The 22,374-nt window shown below is 40.8% G+C and overlaps 1 protein-coding gene across 1 annotated transcript in view; it reads left to right on the forward strand.

Moving 5' to 3' along the window:
- Positions 1 to 22,374, forward strand: part of LOC139385471 (limbic system-associated membrane protein-like) — a 450,702-nt gene that overhangs the window by 290,028 nt on the left and 138,300 nt on the right. The gene's annotated exons all lie outside the window — the stretch shown is intronic.

Below are 22,374 nucleotides of genomic sequence, written 5' to 3' on the forward strand. Positions count from 1 at the left end.
CAAAGCATCAAATAAGCAACATCATAAAGCTCAGCTTCCATGTTGGAGGTTCTGTTGGAGGAAATAAGATACTTTGTTAGGGTATATGTACAGTCGTGGCCAAACGTTTTGAGAATGACACAAATGTTCATTTCCACAACGTTTGCTGCTTCTGTGTCTTTAGGTATTTTTGTCAGATGTTACTATGGAATACTGAAGAATAATTACAAGCATTTCATAAGTGTCAAAGGCTTTCATTGACAATTACATGAAGTTGATGCAAAGAGTCAATATTTGCAGTGTTGACCCTTCTTTTTCAAGACCTCTGCAATCCACCCTGGCATGCTGTCAATTAACTTCTGGGCCACATCCTGACTGATGGCAGCCCATTCTTCCATACTCAATGCTTGGAGTTTGTCAGAATTTGTGCATTTTTGTTTGTCCACCCGCCTCTTGAGGAATGACAACAAGTTCTCAATGGGATTAAGGTCTGGGGTGATTCCTGGCTATGGACCCAAAATATCTATGTTTTGTTCCCCGAGCAACTTAGTTATCAGTTTTGCCTTATGGAAAGGTGCTCCATCATGCTGGAAAAGGCATTGTTCGTCACCAAACTGTTCCTGGATGGCTGGGAGAAGTTGCTCTCGGAGGATGTGTTGGTACCATTCTTTATTCATGGCTGTGTTCTTAGGGAAATTGTGAGTGAGCCCACTCCCTTGGCTGAGAAGCAACCCCACACATGAATGGTCTTAGGATGCTTTACTGGTGGCATGACACAGCTGATGGCAGCGCTCACCTTTTCTTCTCCGAACAAGCTTTTTTCCGGATGCTCCAAACAATCGGAAAGGGGATTCATCAGAGAAAATGACTTTACCCCAGTCCTCAGCAGTCCAATCCCTGTACCTTTTGCAGAATATCAGTTTGTTCCTGATGATTTTCCTGGAGAGAAGTTGCTTCTTTGCTGCCCTTCTTGACACCAGGCCATCCTCCAAAAGTCATTGCCTCACTGTGTGTGCAGATGCACTCACACCTGCCTGCTGCCATTCCTGAGCAAGCTCTGTACTGGTGGTGCCCCGATCCCGCAGCTGAATCAACTTTAGGAGACGGTTCTGGCGCTTGCTGGACTTTCTTGGGTGCCCTGAAGCCTTCTTCACAACAATTGAACCACCCTCCTTGATGTTCTTGATGATCCGATAAATGGTTGATTTAGGTGCAATCTTACTGGCAGCAATATCCTTGCCGGTGAAGCACTTTTTGTGCAAAGCAATGATGATAGCTAGTGTTTCCTTGCAGGTAATCATGGTTAACAGAGGAAGAGCCCCGCCCTCCTTTTGAAGCTTCCAGTCTGTTATTCAACTCAATCAGCATGACAGAATGATCTCCAGCCTTGTCCTCGTCAACACTCACACCTGTGTTAAAGAGAGAATCACTGACATGATGTCAGCTGGTCCTTTTGTGGCAGGGCTGAAATGCTGTGGAAATGTTTTCTTGGGATTCAGTTCATTTGCATGGCAAAGAGGGACTTTGCAATTATTTGCAATTCATCTGATCACTCTTCATAACATTCTGGAGTATATGCAAATTGCCATCATACCATCTGAGGTAGCAGACTTTGTGAAAATTATTATTTGTGTAATTCTCAAAACTTTTGGCCACTACTGTACAGTGCTTACGGAAAGTATTCAGACCCCTTGACTTTTTCCAAATTTTGTTAGGTTACAGCCTTATTCTAAAGTAGATTAAATCGGTTTCCCCCCTCAGCAATATACACACACACCATTCCCCAAAATGACAAAGGCAAAAATAGCTTTTAGAAATGTTTGCTAATTTACTAAATATAAAAAACTGAAATATCACATTTACATAAGTAAGTAGTCAGATAATTTACTCTGTACTTTGTTGAAGCACCTTCGGCAGCAATTACAGCCGTAAGTCTTCTTGACCCCTACCCTATTGAAGCCTTTGCAGATTGTGTAATTCTCCTTGATGTGAACCAACTCTGAGGGTTCTGGTGTGACTGGAGAATATCATGATAAATGGACTGGCCAATGATACATCATCATGTTTGATTTGACTCATCCAATGGGAGAGCGGAAAGTCTGAGGTAATATGAGGGTTTTGATCAGAATGAAAATGTAGTATTGCATATTTATAGCCACTTTTATTAAGGACATACTGTATAGTGCCTTCGGAAAGTATTCAGACCCCTGACTTTTGTTAGGTTACAGCCTTATTCTAAAATGTATTAAATTGTTTTTTTCCTCATCAATATACACACACAATACCCCATAATGACAAAGCAAAAACAGGTTAAAAAAAAGGAAATATCACATTTACATAAGTATTCAGACCCTTTACTCAGTACTTTGTTGAAGCACCATTGGCAGCGATTACAGCCTTGAGTCTTCTTGGGTATGAAGCTACAAGCTTGGCACACCTGTATTTGGGGAGTTTCTCCCATTCTTCTCTGCAGATCCTCTCAAGCTTTGTCAGGTTGGATGGGGAGTGTTGCTGCACAGCTATTTTCAGGTCTCTCCAGAGATGTTCAATCGGTTTCAAGTCCGGGCTCTGGCTGGGCCACTTAGGGACATTTAGATTCTTCTCTCAAAGCCACTCCTGCGTCGTCTTGGCTATGTGCTTAGGGTCGTTGTCCTTTTGGAAGGTGAACCTTGACCCCAGTCTGAGGTGCTGAGCACTTTGGAACAGGTTTTCATCAAGGATCTCTCTGTATTTTGCTCTGGTCATCTTTGCCTGACTAGTCTCCCAGTCCCTGCCGCTGAAAAACATCCCCACAGCATAATGCTGCCACCATCATACTTCATCGTAGGAATGGTACCAGGTTTCCTCCAGATGTGACGCTTGGCATTCAGGCTAAAGAGTTCAATCATGGTTTCATCAGTCCAGAGAATCTTGTTTCGCATGGTCTGAGAGTTGTTAGGTGCCTTTCGGAAAACTCCAAGTGGGCTGTCATGTGCCTTTTACTGAGGAGTGGCTTCCATCTGGTCACTCTACCTTAAAGGCCTGATTGACGGAGTGCTGCAGAGATGGTTGTCCTTCTGGAAGTTTCTCCCATCTCCACAGCGGAACTCTAGAGCTCTGTCAGAGTGATCATCTGGTCCTTGGTCACCTCCCTGACCAAGACCCTTCTCCCCCGATTGCCCAGATTGGCTGGGCGGCTAGCTCGAGGACGACTCTTGGTGGTTCCAAACTACTTCCATTTAAGAATGATAGAGACCACTGTTTTCTTGGGGACCTGCAATGTTGCAAAAAAAAATTTGGTACCCTTCCCCAGATCTGTCCCTCGACAAAATCTTGTCTCAGAGCTCTACAGACAATTCATTCGACCTGATGGCTTGGTTTTTTCTCTGACATGCACTGCCAACTGTGGGACCTTATATAGACAGGTGTGTGCCTTTCCAAATCACCTGTTTTCCCTTTGTCATTATGGAGTATTGTGTGTAGATTTTTTAAATCCATTTTAGAATAAGCCTGTAACGTAACAAAATGTGTAACAAGTCAAGGTGTCTGAATACTTTCCAAAGGCACTGTACACTTGAAAAAGAAAAGGAGACAGGTGCTCAGATGCAATAATTTAATAACCTAATAACCAACATTTCGACAGTGTAAGATATACAATACCAGTCAAAAGTTTGGACACACCTACACATTCCCGGGTTTTTCTTTATTTTTACAATTTTCTACATTGTAGAATAATAGTAAAGACATCAAAACTATGAAATAACACATATGGAATCATGTAGTCACCAAAAAAAGTGTTAATCAAATCTAAATATATTTTATATTTGAGATTCTTCAAAGTAGCCACCCTTTGCATTGATGACAGCTTTGCACACTCTTGGCATTCTCTCAACCAGCTTCACCTGGAATGCTTTTCCTGCAGTCTTGAAGGAGTTCCCACATATGCTGAGCACTTGTTGGCTGCTTTTTATTTGTATTCACTCTGCGGGCCAACTCATTTTAAACCATCTCAATTGGGTTGAAGTCCGGTGATTGTGGAGGCCAGGTCATCTGATGCAGCCCTCCATCACTCTCCTTGGTCAAATAGCCCTTACACAGCCTGGAGGTGTGTTTTGGTTCATTGTCCTGTTGAAAAAAAAATGATAGTCCCACTAAGCGTAAACCAGATGGTATTGCGTATCATTGCAGAATGCTGTGGTAGCCATGCTGGTTAAGTATGCCTTGAATTCTAAGTAAATCACAGACAGTGTCACCAGCAAAGCACCCCCCACACCATCACACCTCCTGCTCCATGCTTCACGGTGGGAACCATGCATGCAGGGAGCACCCATTCATCTACTCTGCGTCTCACAAAGACACAGCGTTTGGAACCAAAAATGTAACATTTGGAAATCTTGGCCCAAGCAAGTCTCTTCTTATTGGTGTCCTTTAGAAGTGGTTTCTTTGCAGCAATTTGACCATGAAGGCTTGATTCACACAGTCTCCTCAGAACAATGCACCTGAAGAAAACTTTCCAAACATGCATTTCAGTTGACTACCTCATGATGCTGGGTGAGAGAATGCCAAGAGTGTGCCAAGCTGTCATCAAGGCAAAGGGTGGCTACTTGGAAGAATATCAAATATAAAATAAATTTATTTGTTTAACACTTTTTTGTTACTACATGATTCCATATGTGTTATTTCAAAGTGTTGATGTGTTCACTATTATTCTACAATGTAGAAAATAGTAAAAAAAATAAAGAAAAACCCTTGAATGAGTAGGTCTGTCCAAACTTTGGACTGGTACTGTATTTACAATCACATTTTAAGAAGCAGACTAAAGATAATAATTTTAAGCCAAATATTGATGCTATACATTCATACCTTCCTTTCAACTTAGTCTGAGAGCACCTTGGGGAGAACTCTAAAAATCAGTTTCATTGGAAAGTCTTTGTGTTTGCCAAGTGGCATTTGTTTTCCATACAAAGCACTTCCAATGACTTACATTTTTGGGATTGTGTAAAATAACAAGTCATTATTTTGAGGATGGATCACATTTACATACATGCCGTGCCAGGATATCCGAGTCTTTTCATGGTCTTTGTAATGTCTGCCTGATCTTAGTACTTCAGAGGGCGTGCTATTAAAGTACCTTGGATAGCAAGGCCATATACCATAGTGAATTATGTTAGAAAAATATCAGAACTAAAACACAAGATTGTGGTTGGTCAGCGTGAGGTAGAGTTTGTTGAAGTTGTCAAACCACAGAGGGAAATTCACATTGGTCAAAATGTGGAGGAAATCAAGTGACCACATCTCAGTGTAGTTGAATCTTCATATAGCCTAATCACAGGCGATATAGAAAAACTCCCTCGCCTCTTAACTAACATTGTGAAGTGGAGGAATCGTCAGAAGCAGCTGTGAAGAGTCTAGCGGGGAGACAGGCCTGTGCCCTCCAACATGCCCGCTCCACTGCCTCTTGATTTGTCTCCTGAATAACCAGAGCTGAACCAGAGCTTCAGGTTACCGGCAAGGATGGATTACCATGTCAGAGTCTGACAGACTGTCGAGGTGGAGGAGAAAACAACCCCCCTGGTCCTCGTTAGGGTGATCTGTGTTCCCATGCTCCACCATGCCCCCTGTGACTCCTGCTTCCTCCCCTGGGTATCCACACTGGGTGTAGTAGCCAGATGTGGTTTGTCTCCATCTGGTCCATTCCAGAGGGTAAGTGTCCTGAGTTTACAATGAGAGCTGGATGGGTAGCCACGCTTGCAGCATACTGGAGGGTGATATCACATAGATATTTAGAAATGGGAGTGACAGGCAATGAATGAGAACATTTGAATAATGGTAATCTACAGATGAGAGGCAAACGAGAGAGTGAGAGTGGCCATACTATAATTTGGTAGAATTCTTACTTCAGATGCACATGAAACTCACATGCTTGGGTCAGTTATGAGATATTAGAAAAATTCCAGTAATAATGATTTTGCAACTTTCTGATTGTCAGCCTATGTCTCTACCCTTAGAACACTATAATATTGTGAAATTCAAGCTATATTCTGAATATATCTTTGAACATTGCATTTTGATATGACTTGAAAAATACAACTTTTGCTGACATGGTTAAGACTGCTAAGAAATTGCTTGTTGCATGGCATTGATGATTATTTTTTGCGTGAAAACAACTTCAATGAATTGTATAACTTTTCAGAATAATTTGATGATAGAGGGGAATTAATAAAATATGAGCGATGTACCAGCGAACCCTTAGTAGAAGAAAAACAACTTTACAAGCAATTAAACTATCAAGAACCTCTTGCGAGATATCTTATCAATTCAAAACTTCAATTTTTCAACTTCAAGCTCTAGGAAGAGTCTTGGTGGTTCCAAACTTTTTCAATTTAAGAATGATGGAGGCCACTGTGTTCTTGGGGACCTTCAATGCGGCAGAAATGTTTTGGTACCCTTCCCCAGACCTGTGCCTCGACACAATCCTGTCTCGGAGCTCTACGGACAATTCCTTCGACCTCATGGCTTGGTTTTTGCTCTGACGTGCACTGTCAACTTTGGGACTTTATATAGACGTGTGTGTGTGTGCCTTTCCAAATCATGTCCAATCAATTGAATTTACCACAGGTGGGCTCCAATCAAGTTGTAGAAACATCTCAAGGATGATCAATGGAAACAGGATGCACCTGAGCTCAATTTCGAGTCTCGTAGAAAAGGGTCCGAATACTTATGTAAATAAGGTATTTCTGTCTTTTATTCGTAATAAATATGCAACAAAAAATTAAAAAATGTGTTTTTGCTTTGTCATTATGGGCTGTACATTTAGGAGAAACGAATTACTACATATATGGGGAAACGTGAACGCGCTAAACAATTTATAAGGGTCAGCTTCATCACAGTCTCTACAAGTCCTGACCTTACCTAATATCTGGACTCTTCATCTGTTTTTGTCTCATCTTTCTCTCCTCCTCTTCACACATCGCTCATGTTCTCATTTTCCTCCCGCTCTCATTTGTTTGCCTCCCTCTTATGTTTCTCTCTCACTACCCTCTGCTCTCTCTCTCTCCTCTCTTCATTCTCACTGATTGCCATCTCTATCCCAGGTTTCAGTGCCTTCTGTTCCTTGTCATTTCATTCCCCTTTTTCACCTGGACTTCACTCTTGTTGTTCTCATTTTGTCCCCTCTCTCCTCTTGTGTTGTGTTTAGGGTTGCAAAGCTACTGGTAATTTAGCAAAGTTACCGGAATCTTCATTAATTTGGGTAATTAACAGGAAATCTATGGTTGATCTAACTTTGGGAATGTATACTTGAAAAACTTTTACAAAATTGTTTAAATGTATAGTATTCATTTATTATGTGTCCATATTGTCCATGAGTTTCTAGGAAATAGACCATATGGTTCAACAGAAAATAGCCTAATTAATGAACAAAGCATATAAATCAACAATGCCGTTATTTTCAATTAACTCTGCAACTCTTCCAACTATTGACTTTTTTTTCACAACAAATACATATTGACATATTTTTTTAAATAAGTTTGTAAAGGATATTTCATGCTGAAACCCTCATATTAAACACAAATGGTATTCACTATGGTTTATATTTAGGAGTTTTTTTTACAGCTTTGTTTTTATTTAACACTTGATAAGGCAACAGATGGCCAGAGATTAGAACATCTGTGACAATCTGAATTACCCAAAAGGGCCACTAGATGTCTTGTGATAGATTACATAAAATCCTTGAAAGATACCAAAATTCTGGTAGTTTACTGGTAATCTTTGAAAGTTTCCAGTAACATACCCTCCCTTTGCAATCCTAGCGGTTAAGGGCATTAGGCCAGTAACTGAAAGGTCGCTGGTTTGAATCACTGAATCGGCAAGTTGGAAAAATCTGCCATTTTGTCTTTGAGCAAGGCGCCGTGGATGTTGATTGAGGCAGCCCGCGCACCTCTCTGATTCAGAGGGGTTTAGTTCAATGAGGAAAACACATTTTGGTGGAATCATTCAGTTGTGCAACTGACTAGGTATCCCCTTTCCCTTCCCTACACAGGTTTTTAGGCAGGTGCATCAGTTATTGGAAATGTATTCAGTATGATAGTACACAAACCCCCTTCATTGGCCATGGGTGGAGCTGAGAATAGAATGTAGGATTCAATTGAGGTTGCTTAGTATGTTGTATCATGCTATTTTTATTTTGTCTGTATAATGGCAAGGGAAGCGAAGGGTGGATGTGACTGTAAATAACATGCTTTGAGGTAGGCAGACTCTTGGGTAATTGGAGATGGTGCTGATAAGTGTTCCTAGTCGTGTGATGGAGAGGTCTAAACTTTTCATGTGAGGCCATTTTTATGTAAATTACTTGTTTTAAGCATTCAGACAGTGTATTATTACTCTGAAATTGTCCAGTAATTTATGGTAGATGTAAGGCTAACGTTGTAATGAAATTCTACCCCCATGTCAGTCGTATTAATCAGTATAGCCAGAGGACTTACAGCTCTGACAACTCGTGTCAGGCATCCCCCTACATCTGATGATGCACCTCCACCAAGACAGAGGCAACAAGTAAGTTATATTTGACATTTCTGACAACGGTGGGAGAACTGTGAATACGACTCAAAAAATCATGAATATCCCACACATTTGAGGGTTGGTAGTAGAGCAAAAATAAGAAATTCCATCTCCAATGGGGTAACAAAATGATATTCTAGTTGTTGATGGCTCCCCTTCACCAAATAAAGGAAGATGTGCTTCAGTAAAAAAAAAAAAAGAAGAGGCATAGAGTGACAAGACTTGTTTCTCATAAGAAAACAAAAAGTACTGTATCTGCACTGAACAGTTCAGTGTCTTGATCTTTTTCAGTGCTTTTTAGACATACAGTATTTGCATACACAATATCGGTGCTCAAGAAGTATGAGACACCTCTGGGAGTTGTATAAAATGTCCCTGATATAAAAATAGACAAAGGTGTCATTTATATTTGATAACAGGCTGATCCTTATCCCTTTAAAATATGAAAGCCAGTATTTTCACGTCATGTTAATATATTTTCTTTAACAATGTGTAACAGATTTTCATAAAAGCCAAAGCAGTGTTTCACGCAATAGAAAAAATGGAAATAGAAATGTGTGACGTTTGTGATTATTAAAGTGCTGGTTGTAATTTTTTGGAAACGAGAAAGCAAGACTCATCTGGGAGAACTTTTTAAATAGGCCAAGTTTTAGGGTGTCATGAATCCGTGCTGTGATTAGTCTACTCGCGGTTGAATGCTTTTAAGTGTCATTACCTCAAGACAAGGGCTCATGGAGAGTTTTGTTTCTAAAACAGTTACAAAAGATTTGTTATTCAAAAGTGGCCGTTCTGAGTGAAACTTACTACATAAGGTGTTTGGTTACATTGTATGGCGATCCTGTTTTACCAGTCTGTCATTGTCACATGGCACTGCTTTTGGGGTAATATGATCCTTTCATTACCTAAAATAAAATGTACCATCCCCAAAGATAGAACTACCATTTATGGTGCATCCAATCACCATGAACATAGACATGTTGCATTTTGTGTCATTGTATCGTTATTGACGAAGACCAGGCCAAAAACTTATCCCGTCTGATATTTTTTGATTTTGTTCTACTGAACATGGCAACATAACAAAAAGGCATTTTAACTTAATGAAGAATGCTTATAGGTCCTCCTTGGGTTTTTTCTTAACCAAAGAGCACCTTTATTTTACAAGGATCCACCAGTATTGTATCCTGTTGCTTTTATTTTTCAAGGTGTTTCATTAGACGGCAATCCTAAAAGTTTTGATTTATTAGAAAGGGTCTATACTATGCCATTTCTGGAGTCAATATTTCATTTAAACATACTTTTGCGGTAGATTTGTAGTATTACACTTCAATATTCTAGCGACCATGTGTTGATAAGCGCAGATATTGACTCAATTGAGTATGCTTTCGTTGATGCAGCTGATGGCGCTCTTCTAATGGCCTGTGTGCTGTGACTGACTTTCTTTGAGCCTTTGTTTTTGTTCTTTCATTTTTTTCGACTTCAAATGAGAGGCTCAGAAATTGGATAGGCACGGTTGTCTCTCTGAAATAAGGGAATAGAGAACACCTAACAATCCTCCCCTGCCTTTGAGCCCGTTAACTTTGTAATTAGTCCTCTGTGAAAACTCTGAAACATTAAATACTATCTCAGAGGATATTTTCACATTTGAAAACGGATTTAATTGAGGGCTGACTATGGTTGTATTATGATTATTATTATTTCAATTATTTCAAACAGACCTAGCTACTGTAAGGATCTGTAGAGCAGTGATGCACCAACATATCTACGCCAGACGACAAGGACAAAGGGAATACACACCAAACCCCATTTTACCGGCCAGAGAGCACAAAGAGAGAGGGCCAGAAGGGTACAAGCAGGCTCCCTTCCGCCTTTGCCTTCTCTCACGCCTCCTATCTACTTCAAAGCTTCTCCTATCAGCAACAAGGGCGGCAGGTTTGAAGCAAATCGCACTCAGACTTGAGACAGACTCAGCTGGGTCCCGATAAATACTGAGGATGACTGTGGCTCAGTCAAGGAGCTTCTCCATTGGAAAGCAACTAACTGCACACAAAGTGCCTCAAAAACTCTTATTTTCTCAAGGAAACAATGTAAACGGACTGAAAATGACATGGTTACAAGTGTTGAGATTTGTGTATAATAAGACCTTGTATTTTAGGTATGATACTGTATATTTTCCTGACAATTAACAGGTATTACGCTCCAAGGAAATGTATGTTGTTTGGTATCTGTAGGACCACACAGTCTTCACACAGACGATGGAATACGTTATGAGCCCTGGAACCTTTCCCTCACCCGAGAGGCCTCAACTCTTCCTGGTTCCAGGACTATAAACTGAATGTGTGAACACCACTCCTAGTGTTCAGACTGGCGACCATCCCTGGAAGCTTTATGAACTACAAAACAATCCATGGATGCCCCACGTGGGGACGTTGCGGAACTCTACTTGGACTTCTTAAATATTTTGCTTTGCGTGCATGGAGAGTTCTCTGAAGATTGTTGGTTCCAGACAGATACCCTTAAGAGAGCAAGGATGTATATAAAGCCTGGATTGCTAATGCTATGTACTGGCCATTGAGAGGCTTTGAATCCACCGGTCGGCCATATTGGCACTCTCCAGTAGGAGCAGTCCTCCATAGGAATGAATGGCTGTGTAAGGGCTATTTGACCAAGAAGGAGAGTGATGGAGTGCTGCATCAGATGACTTCACAATCATCTGACCTCAACCCAATTGAGATGGTTTAAAATGACTTGGACCGGAGAGTGAAGGAAAAGCAGCCAACAGGTGCTCGGCATGTGGGAACTCCTTCAAGACTCTTGGAAAAGCATTCCAGGTGAAGCTGGTTGAGGGAATGCCAAGAGTGTGCAAAGCTGTCATCGAGGCAAAGGGTGGCTACTTATATATATAAAATATATTTTGATTTGTTTAACACTTTTTTGGTTACTACATGATTCCACGTGTTATTTCATAGTTTTGATGTCTTCACTATTATTCTACAATGTAGAAAATAGTTTTAAAAGATAAAGAAAAACCCTGGAAATGAGTAGGTGTGTCCAAACTTTTGACTTGTAGTGTAAATCATTTTAGGAGATGTCCAGCTCATTCATAATCTTTTTCCTGATTTGAATGTGGGCGTGTACCTATTACTTTTATTACTACGTTATTTGTTTCTTAGAAATACCGGTTTCTGGTTGTTTTAGGACTTGCAAATAATTGTATTGCTTTTAGACAAACTCCCCTTATCCTTTTCCTTCCCTCTTCTTGTCCCGATTCTATACATTTGCCATCACAATCTCCATTATTCATTCATGCTGTACATTCACCCCTGGTTATTTCTAAGTAAATCTTCTTTGTTTTTTGAAATAGCTTCTGTCGCCAACAATGCATTGCTTTGTAATTTAAATAACTTAATTGCCTTCATGTGACAAAGGTTTTTTATTCATAATTTGTTTGCCAGCGGAAACAAAACGCAAGCTCCTCTCTCCCCTGCACAAAGCACATAAAATGTAACACTGAACATGATGGTGTCATACAATATTGATGGAAATCCATTTTAAAGCCGGAAATAATGCGTCAAGGTGGTGATATGTGAGACAGAGGAATTTTGTTGCTAGTATGATGCTTTCAGACAGCAAAGTGGTCTCAACCCGACAGTGTTGCAGTGACTCCAATAAGATTGTGATAAAGTGAGAGCGGGTTTAGGCCCAGCTGTTACAGACCACCACTCTAGGAGATTGCGATCATGTAAGACAGACCAGAGCTCCTCCTCCCTAAGACTGACAGGGATTTTAGGACAGTGAGACAGCGATTCTGCAAGTTGATTTGAGACTGCTCTGAGACTGATTGTTCGAGGTAAATCGAGAGAGAGAAAAATGGACAGAGTGAGACTGACTCTGTAAGACAGATGCTGTGAGGCTCATGAGGGATAGTGGTTCTTCAAGACGGAGTTGATGTCTGAAAGCCAGCCACTGTAGTTGTAGAAGGTCTGAGACACCTCAGCGTTATGTAACCGTGATGAAAATATTCTGTGGGACATACGTAGTTCTTCCATGAGACGGCTACAACCCTGTGATTCTACAAGGCGGAGCAGTGGCAACCCTATGAGAGTGCTGAGTGGTAGTTGTAGGACCTGTGAAATAGTAATGATACCACAGTGCAAACTGAGGTGTCCTTGCCCTTGGCTGAGCTCGCATGGTGCAGCTACAGCAGATGGAGGAGCTGCTCTGACTGCGCTGTGCACCCCAGGACTCACCGCTGGCTGGTGTCAGCGCGCCTTGCTCTGGGTCATTATGCATGAGGCCTGAGTAATAACACGGTGATGGATTATAGGTCACCTCCGCTCCCTTCTGACCTTCCCTTCCCGTCCCTCCTTCCATCACGCACCGGTCCATTTCCAACAGGGAGCAGAACAGAAGCACCCAGCTCTGGCTGAGGACAGACAGAGCAATTAGCGCTGTAGGAAGGGCTGCAGGTTCTCCTTAGGTCAAGAGTCACATAATCCATCCAGCTACTCCAGCGGTAAACAATCTATGAGTAAACTATTGGATTAGCATACAGTATTGTAGTTACTACGGGTGTCTGTGCATAGAGGTGGTGTAGATGAAAATGGATCAGTCTAGAGTCTAACATATAGCAAATGGGTGGAAGATACTACTGTCTCCTCCTAGCATTAGCTGTACCATAAGCTTAGATGTGTTGATCTATCGTAAGGAACAATAGTAGATTCCACTCTTGGCGTAATGGCTGTATGATAATTGAATGCTATGATAATTCAAATTAATTCAATTTCCTCTTATTAGCTGACACAGTGACAGGGGGTGTACATTTCTTAAGACTGTGTGTGTACTCATTGGCTATTAGGGAGTTCTCCTCCCTGGTCCCCTCAAATTATGCTGCTGATGTCTCCTTCGCACTGCAACAACGTTTGTTTCATGGGTTCGATTCGAACGTGAAAAATATAACAAGTTAAAGCAAACGTTCCATGTGTAAAGAAATGGGTGGGGATGGCAGTTCGTGCTCTGTACAATTCGTGCTCTGTACTTTTATATGGTATACTAATTAGAACATTTTTAATAATGCAGATTTTGGCTGGGGACCTGGAGATAGGTCTTTGGGGCTTCTGTCTCCAGAGATCCCAGGAAGTTCAGTCTTTATTAAGGGACTCTATCCATTTATATGGAGAAGCACTGCATAATTCATCTGGGGCTGGAAGAGTCCACTTTCTACTGACTTTCTACTGTTTTCATGAGAATGAGTGCGCATGTTGTTTGCTTTGCTGTGTGATCTGTGTATATGCAATGTGCAGTTGTTTGTTGTCATTAATTTACTCCTTTGTTAAATGTGTTGGTGGCCCACGTTACAGTGTGGCTTTAAAGGTCTTCATATTTGTGGTCATAGAGCTGGGAAACCAATTCTCATGTGTGGTTTAACCCATCTTTACTGTTCATTCATGGATTAAATCCCCCTTGGCTCTCACTAACAGCCACTCTAACCATAGTGATATTTGCTTGATTTTGAGCATTTAACTCAGCCAGTGTTCCATTTTCACCACGCATATGTAATAATCAATGCATTAGCCCATCAAACTAATGTTTACATCCATTAAAGTGACTTAGTAGCTGAATAATGGTACAATGTTTCCCTCTCATTAAAATACAACAATTCATAATCTGCATTTTAATGCACTTCTGTGTGGTCACGCATGATGAACATGTTCATCTATAATTCTAAGCAGGTGCTAAAAGATCACCCCTAGGACTAGATCCTCAACCAGCCTGTAAACGGGAATGTTGACCAGGAGTTAAGCATCAGAGCATCATTCAAAATGTTTCCCTGGGGCTACATAAGGATTGATACATGATACTACCTAGCCTGATGTTTGTCAGCAGATCCCTACAAGAAGGTATCCTTTTGGAGGACATGTGCTTGGCCTAAATTCAAATGTACATCCCGAGGGATTTGTTTTCCACCAGATTGACCTTTTGCAGATCAACAATCAAAACAAAAACAAAATAAACCCATTTTCCTGTGAAACCTTCAAGTCTCATGCGGTGGTATGTTTTTGTTGTGGTTTCATAGATTTGCCTTCAAGTCATCCACTATTCCCATGCCCATATAGTGGAAGAGGCCACATAGAAAAGTAAGAACTGAAAGCACCAACAACTCACGAAGCTGAACATTAAATAGAGGCAAAAAACGTAACAAACGGATACATTAAAAGTGGTCGAAACAGTAAAATGAACAATCGTTGTTGATCGTAACGGATATCCAAGCTGCCAAAATAGGGTGTATAAGATATACTATGAGGTAGATAGTGCCAGGTACAGTGGGTGCTCAGATTTGTATAGCTTGATTTGGTCGCAATGTTTATCTTAATGTCTGTACTGAAACTCGGTGAGTCTAGTGTTAGCACATAGTGTCTGCATTGGCTGTTTGTGGCATTGAGTCTAACAAGTAATAGCTATTTGCAGTATACAAAACATAAACAATCAGCGAAACCTGTATGATAGTATGTGCACTGTACAGTATGTCAACGCCTTCGTCGACACCTCAGTGTTCAGTTGCTTTTCTCCTTGTGCTTTCGCATTCAATACAATATTTTTCTATGGCTCCATCTATTTGGTACGCCTCTATGTGGACAGCCTGTTTGTGAAATGAATAGCAAAAGAATGACCTGAGGGTTGGATATTAACTCTTTGGAGAAGATAATGTTGCTGCTACAGTACGTGAGGCGATCATCTCCGGCGGGATACATAAAGCTAAGACTCTGAGAAAGGTCAAACTCCCACCGTCTCGCCTTCAGAATTACCTTCTCCAACCATCGACCGTAATGTCAGGATCCCCATTTGCATGGAGATTGACCCATATCAGATGTTTTTGATTCCATTTGATCACAGAATACATTGTTGGAACAGTAATTCACAAGTCTTTTGGCCTGGTCTTGGAGAATGTTGTGCACTGTGGATTTGGCTCTCGGTTGCATGTGAGTTATCATTTCAGCAATTGTACCATATGCACCGATCTAGTCATCTGTATGTTCATATATCAGAGAATGCGGAGTGTTTTCACACCTTAGTCCCTGTTCACCTCACAAACCGTACATAATGTCTGAGGATTTTAACCTTGTGTAAGATTGTAGCATGGATTTTCTGCACGGAATAAAGGGCTTGGAGAAAAACATCTTGTGTGAAAACAAAAATGAAAGCATATGCTTATTACTGTAGCATTCACTTCTGAGTTGTGTTTTCGCATTGTGATCAACCTTATGAAGGTAAATATCTTTGGCCGCCTAGCTACAGTTGAAGTCAGAAGATTACATACGCCTTAGCCAAATACATTTAACCTCTGTTTTTCACAATTCCTGACATTTAATCGGAGTAGAAATTCCCTGTTTTACGTCAGTTAGGATCACCACTTCATTTTAAGAATGTGAAATGTCAGAATAATAGTAGAGAGAATGATTTATTTCAGATTGTATTTCTTTCATCACATTCCCAGTAGGTCAGAAGTTTACATACACTGAATTAGTATTTGGTAGCATTGCCTTTAAATTGTTTAACTTGGGTCAAACGTTTCGGGTGGCCTTCCACAAGCTTCCCACAATAAGATGGGTGAATTTTGGCCCATTCCTCCTGACAGAGCTGGTGTAACTGAGTCAGGTTTACAGGCCTCCTTGCTCGCACACGCTTTTTCAGTTCTGCCCACACATTTTCTATAGGATTGAGGTCAGGGCTTTGTGATGGCCATGTCAATACCTTGACTTTGTTGTCTTTAAGCCATTTTGCCACAACTTTGGAAGTATGCTTGGGGCCATTGTCCATTTGGAAGACCCATTTGCGACCAAGCTTTAACTTCCTGACTGATGTCTTGAGATGTTGCTTCAAAATATCCACAATTTTCCTAACTCATGATGCCATCTATTTTGTAAAGTGCACCAATCCCTCCTGCAGCAAAGTAACATGATGCTTCCACCCCCGTGCTTCACGGTCGGATGGTGTTCTTCGGCTTGAAAGTCTCCCCCTTTTTCCTCCAAACATAACAATGGTCATTATGGCCAAACAGTTCTATTTTTGTTTCATCAGACCAGAGGACATTTCTCCAAAAAGTACGATCTTTGTCCAGATGTGCAGTTGCAAACCATAGTCTAGCTTTTTTATGGCGGTTTTGGAGCAGTGGCTTCTTCATTGTTGAGCGGCCTTTGAGGTTATGTCGATATAGGACTCCTTTTACTGTGGATATAGATTATTTTGTACCTGTTTCCTCCAGCATCTTCACAAGGTCCTTTGCTGTTGTTCTGGGATTGATTTCCACTTTTTGCACCAAAGTACATTCATCTCTCGGAGACAGAACGCTTCTCCTTCCTGAGCGATATGACGGCTGCGTGGTCCCATGGTGTTTATACTTGCGTACTATTGTTTGTACAGATGAACGTGGTACCTTCAGCGATTTGGAAATTGCTCCCAAGGATGATCCAGACTTGTGGAGGTCTACCATTTTTTTTCTGAGGTGATTTATTTTGATTTTCCCATGATGTCATGCAGAGGCACTGAGTTTGAAGGTAGGCCTTGAAATAGATCCACAGATACAGCTCCAATTGACTCAAATGATGTCAATTAGCCTATCAGAAGCTTCTAAAGCCATGACATCATTTTCTGGAATTTTCCAAGCTGTTTAAAGGCACAGCCAACTTAGTGTATGTAAACATCTGACCCACTGGAATTGTAAAACAGTGAATTATAAGTGACTTTGTCTGTAAACATTCGTTGGAAAAATGACTTGTGTCATGCACAAAGTAGATGTCCTAACCGACTTGCCAAAACTATAGTTTGTTGACAAGAAATTTGTGGTTGAAAAAAAATAGTTTTAATGACTCCAACCTATGTGTATGTAAAATTCTGACTTCAACTGTATGTCGACCAAGTTGTTTTTTTTGTTGTTTATTCCATGTGTGACACAATCTATTTGTGGTGGAACCATGATAGCTTTTGCCAAGCCAAATATTTAAGGAATGTCTGTTACCAGAGAACACATTGGTGTGACTGATGTTTTGGATCCAAACACTGCACACACAATATGATTATTTATTTTATCTGGCTTGGCTTGTAATCAATCTATATGGCTGGGAATGAAAACAAACTTGCTCGCCGTGCATTTGAATATCAGTTTGGACATTATCAGCACTGACGTCAGCATAAAGATCTCATGACTCACTGGACAGCATTTGATGACAGAGGAAACGTCACCAAATAGGCAGAGATTTACACTAACAGCAAACCACACTTTTGCTGATTTCCAAATGTATTCCTAGCCCATACTTCCTACGCATTCCTGTAGATCTGAAACAATTGGATCGGTGTAAATAATGTGCCAAAAATCCCACCAATCATTTTACACCTGATCCTGAACCTGATCAATCTGATACTTTCAGCAATATCCTACGGTAGTGCCAAGGTAGTTGATTTGGAATTCAGTACTAGTTGAGGCCCTGACAAGGTTTCTCCCTCATCAGAAACCCTAAAAGGAGGTCAATCACCACTTTGAGAACAACATTGCCATTCTCTTTTGTCTTTGCTGCCAGCTTGAGTTTTGCTGACACACGGCTCATCAGGCCAAGGTGTAATTCAATGTGTTCCTCCTGTGATATATTGCTGAGTGCGGGTACCGTATCCTTTTTCCTGCATATCATGCATTTCGCTGCCAGGAGCTCGGGTATGACGGGAATGTCAAGGTAAATTATGCATCCACTCTTTTTTCCCCACAAAGAGAATGGAATTAATCAGAACACACTGTAGGTGGGCGTGTTCGTTAATGTTCCCTTTTCCCTTTTGACACGGGCCATAGTACGTTAGTTAATAGCGTGATCTCATGGGTGAGAATGCCTCATTGATCACCCAAATTTTAGTAATAGTCATAGAACCATTGGTTTTCATAACCAGGTTACCCTACACAGTTCATGAAGAATCATGCCTGGCAGAGTTCAATAATGATGAACCCTTTTTTACCTGAAATTGCTTCTCCAATATTTATGAGTTTGTGATTTTGGAGAGGGGGATTGTTTAATGAGGGGATAACAGACACTCTTTGGTCAGCTTGGCAGGCTTTAAATGGGCCTCAATCAGGCATATTGTCACGTTCTGACCTTAGTTCCTTTGTTTTGTCTTTGTTTTAGTATGGTCAGGGCGTGAGTTGGGGTGGGCAGTTCTTTTTTTTCAATGATTTGGGATTTCTGTGTTTGGCCTGGTATGGTTCTCAATCAGAGGCAGCTGTCAATCGTTGTCCCTGATTGAGAACCATACCTTGGTAGCCTGTTTTCACCTTTGAGTTGTGGGTGATTCTTTTCTGTTTTGTGCTATCACCGTACAGGACTGTTTCGTTTTGTTCGTTGTCGCTTTATTGTTTTGTTCTTTAGTGTTCTGAGTTATAATAAATATCATGAACACTTACCATGCTGCGCATTGGTCCTCCGATCCTTCCTACTCCTCCTCCTCAGAGGAGGAGGAAGACAACCGTTAAAAATATTGGTGCACCTCATTTCAGGTTCTACATTTGAATCTCATTCAATGTTCTCTCAATACAGTTCACTCACTCAGTGTTCTCTCACTACATTCTCCTCTTAGGCAATAACAGTTTGGTCAAAGACAGAGGAACAAAGCTTTCTCCAGACATGTGGAGCAAATTGCAATAGTCATGACAAATCTTCACAATGCTGCATGTTATGAGTAAGCATAAATATGCTAAATAGGTGAGTAGGATTACGGTTGTTTTTCTAATCTCTAAAATGCTATCCTTCATGCATGTGGACTTATAACTTTTCATACTTGTTACGACTTCTACAAATGGTGCGGTGGAGGAGTCAAACGCAGAGAGCAGGTAATATCGTACGTGAATCTATTTATTCCAACGACAACGGAGACATGGACATGCCAACACTAGGGCGTAAGAAACCACCCGTCCAAAATACACAGGACTAAAACTGTCCGGAAAATAATGAGAATACACTTATACACCAACACCAAAATAACAGAGAACAAGCCCGCACAAATACCCAGCGGGCCTAGTGCCCTTAAATAGCTTACAAACAAACACTAACTCAAAACAGGTGTACCCAATTAAACCCAATAAACAGAAACAAACGGAAAGGGAATCGATGGTAGCTAATAGGCCGGCGAAGACGACCGCCGAGCGCCGCCCGAACAGGAAGAGGCACCATCTTCGGCGAGATTCGTGACAATACTGTACCTTTAACATCCAAATTCACTAGCTAGTACTATCAATACTGTATTACCATGTGACTTGCATAACACAGCATGTAGTTCCCAACATGCAACAGGGTTTTCCAGTGTTTCAAAATACCCCTCTGGTATCCCCTGAGCTTGGAGCTGCCCAATAGCATGGTACTAGGTCTGTCAGGCTTCTTTCTGTCAGCAGTGTACAGTATGTGGGGAAGAGCGGGGTGGGCTGAGTGGGTTTCTCTAGTCTAGTGTGTGGACGAGGGAAGGGTGATCGGACAGGAGCAGTGGAGTATCACTGACCATTTGTTCAGGCTCGGCAATAGGTGAACAGTAACCATATCATATGTTGACGGTATGGTGGGTAAATAAGGAGGAAAGAAAGGGAGGAGGGGCGTTTTCTCTCCCTGTCTTCTCTGTGTTCTTGGTGCTCAGTCACGTAACTGTACTGCAGTAGGATAATGTACAGACTGAAGGAGGAAGAGAGAGGGGGTGTAGCTATAAATGATCTTGGCCATGTATCAGTGGAAGGCCTATGACAATGAGCATAATGTTTAAATGGTATATTTAGGACCAGGTTAAGTTAAGTTAAATGTTTTGCACTGGTACAAAATATGTATCAATCATTTTCCGAGGAGTACAAGAGCAAAGCTAGAACATGAAAGTCAACAGTGAGTGAATCACAAAAATGATTGTCACTTTAATGTTTCATTAATTATCTTAATATTAATGTGTTATTGATCTACTTTAATGTTGTAGCCTTATTCACATGCTTAATTAATCTGGCCCAGCATTTGAATAGAAGAGTTTATCCATACTTAAAATCAATGGGCCTTAGTATGCATAGAGCTTGGCAGTGTGCAAACTATTATGTCTCTAAAATGGTAAAAACTTCTCAGTTACTTTTCAAAATGGAAGATGGAGTTTGACATTTTGTTCTAAGGAGCATGAGGATGATCCACAGCGGAAAGCATTTTAGTGCTCCCTCTAATGCACTAATATTAGCACTTCCATGAACTGTCCCATATTAATTATGCTCATATGCTCCAATCTCTCACAGATGCAGTTCCATTCTGGACTAATCTCACACTGAAGCCTCATTGCACCATGCTGCTGATGATAAAACTGAGAAGCCAAGTGTGTTTTAGTGCCATACTTTACAATTTATTTGAACCACAGACGGTTCCTGTAGGCCAGGGTTCCCCAATCGGTGGCCTGCAGGCTGAATTTGGCCCGCAGGCTGAATTTGGCCCGCGTGTGATTTTATTTGGCCCCCCAAGTTCTGAGTAATTTTTTATTGCATTTTTTTTTTAAAATTGGACATAAAATACTGTAAAAACACCAGCAAATCAGCTCCAATTGATTTTAATTTGGGAAATCTGTTTGGCCTTCTTGCGGTCAATTTGCAGTCTACAAATGATTTATAATTACGTTCCGGCTCCCTGACCATCCGCTCAAGAAAAAAAAAAATTGTCAGACGGCTGAATCTAGTTGATGATCCCTGCTGTAGGCTACATTGGCAGTCAACAAAGGATTACATTTGATCATTAATCATAATAACAAATAGTGGTGTTTATTCAGGATATAAACCCAGGTTCAATGTCGCAGATGAAGACGCCATGCAGTGAATGCTGATGCTTTTGACTCTTTTTCCCACTGTGATCAATTGTGCAATACTGTATGATTTCACTTAACAATTAATTAAACTGTGGAGTGATTGAACATAAGGACACAGCCTATTAAATCTGTTTCCTGATTAGCAAGAAAGAAAAAAAAACTTATTGGTTGGCACATTGGGGTTGGCACATTTACATTTCTGATGAAGTTGAAGGCATGCCCTTGCATCTCTTGCCCTTGCTCCAGTGACAGCCAAAGTGATTATAATTACCATCCTTGTCAAAATCAAAGCCAATGTGTCTAGACACAGTTTTATGATGACAGATTGGGCATGACCCTATAAACAATAAACAACTCTACCCATCAGCTCTTTCATCTTAAGTGACTTTATCCAAGCTAAATGTGATGAGTGTATTCACTGTTCACTGTTGAATATGTTCCTGTAGCCTTTTAAGAAATATATTAGCTTACTAAATAGAACACGTAAATAATATTTTGAGACAACAAAAAATCTAACATAAGCTATATCAAGTCCTTACAGTGAAATGCTTACTTTACAAGCCCTTAATGCTTTAAAGAAGTTTAAGAAGAAAAAAAAGTGTTAAGTAAAAAAAACAGATAAGTAAAAACTAGAAAAGAAAAGTAACAAATAATTAAACAGAGGCAGTAAAACGCAACAGTGAAGCTACTGTATAAACAGGGGGTACTGGTATAGAGTCAATGTGCGGGGGCACCGGTTAGTCGAGGTAATTAAGGTAATATGTACATGTAGGTAGAGTTAAAGTGACAATGCATAGATAATAAACATAGCTGCAGCGTAAAAGAGGGGTCTGGGGGTAGCCCTTTAATTAGCTGTTTAGGAGTCTTATGGCTTGGGGGGGTAGAAGATGTTAAGAAGCCGTTTGGCATTCAGACCCCTATATGGCACAGTTCTGTTGGTGTCAGCAGTAGGATGGTAACCTCCAGAGGTGAATTGAGGTGACATTAGACAAGCAAGGATGTTGTGCACCTTGTCAC

This window comes from Oncorhynchus clarkii, chromosome 27 (assembly GCF_045791955.1).
Source record: "Oncorhynchus clarkii lewisi isolate Uvic-CL-2024 chromosome 27, UVic_Ocla_1.0, whole genome shotgun sequence".
Lineage (NCBI taxonomy): Eukaryota > Metazoa > Chordata > Actinopteri > Salmoniformes > Salmonidae > Oncorhynchus > Oncorhynchus clarkii.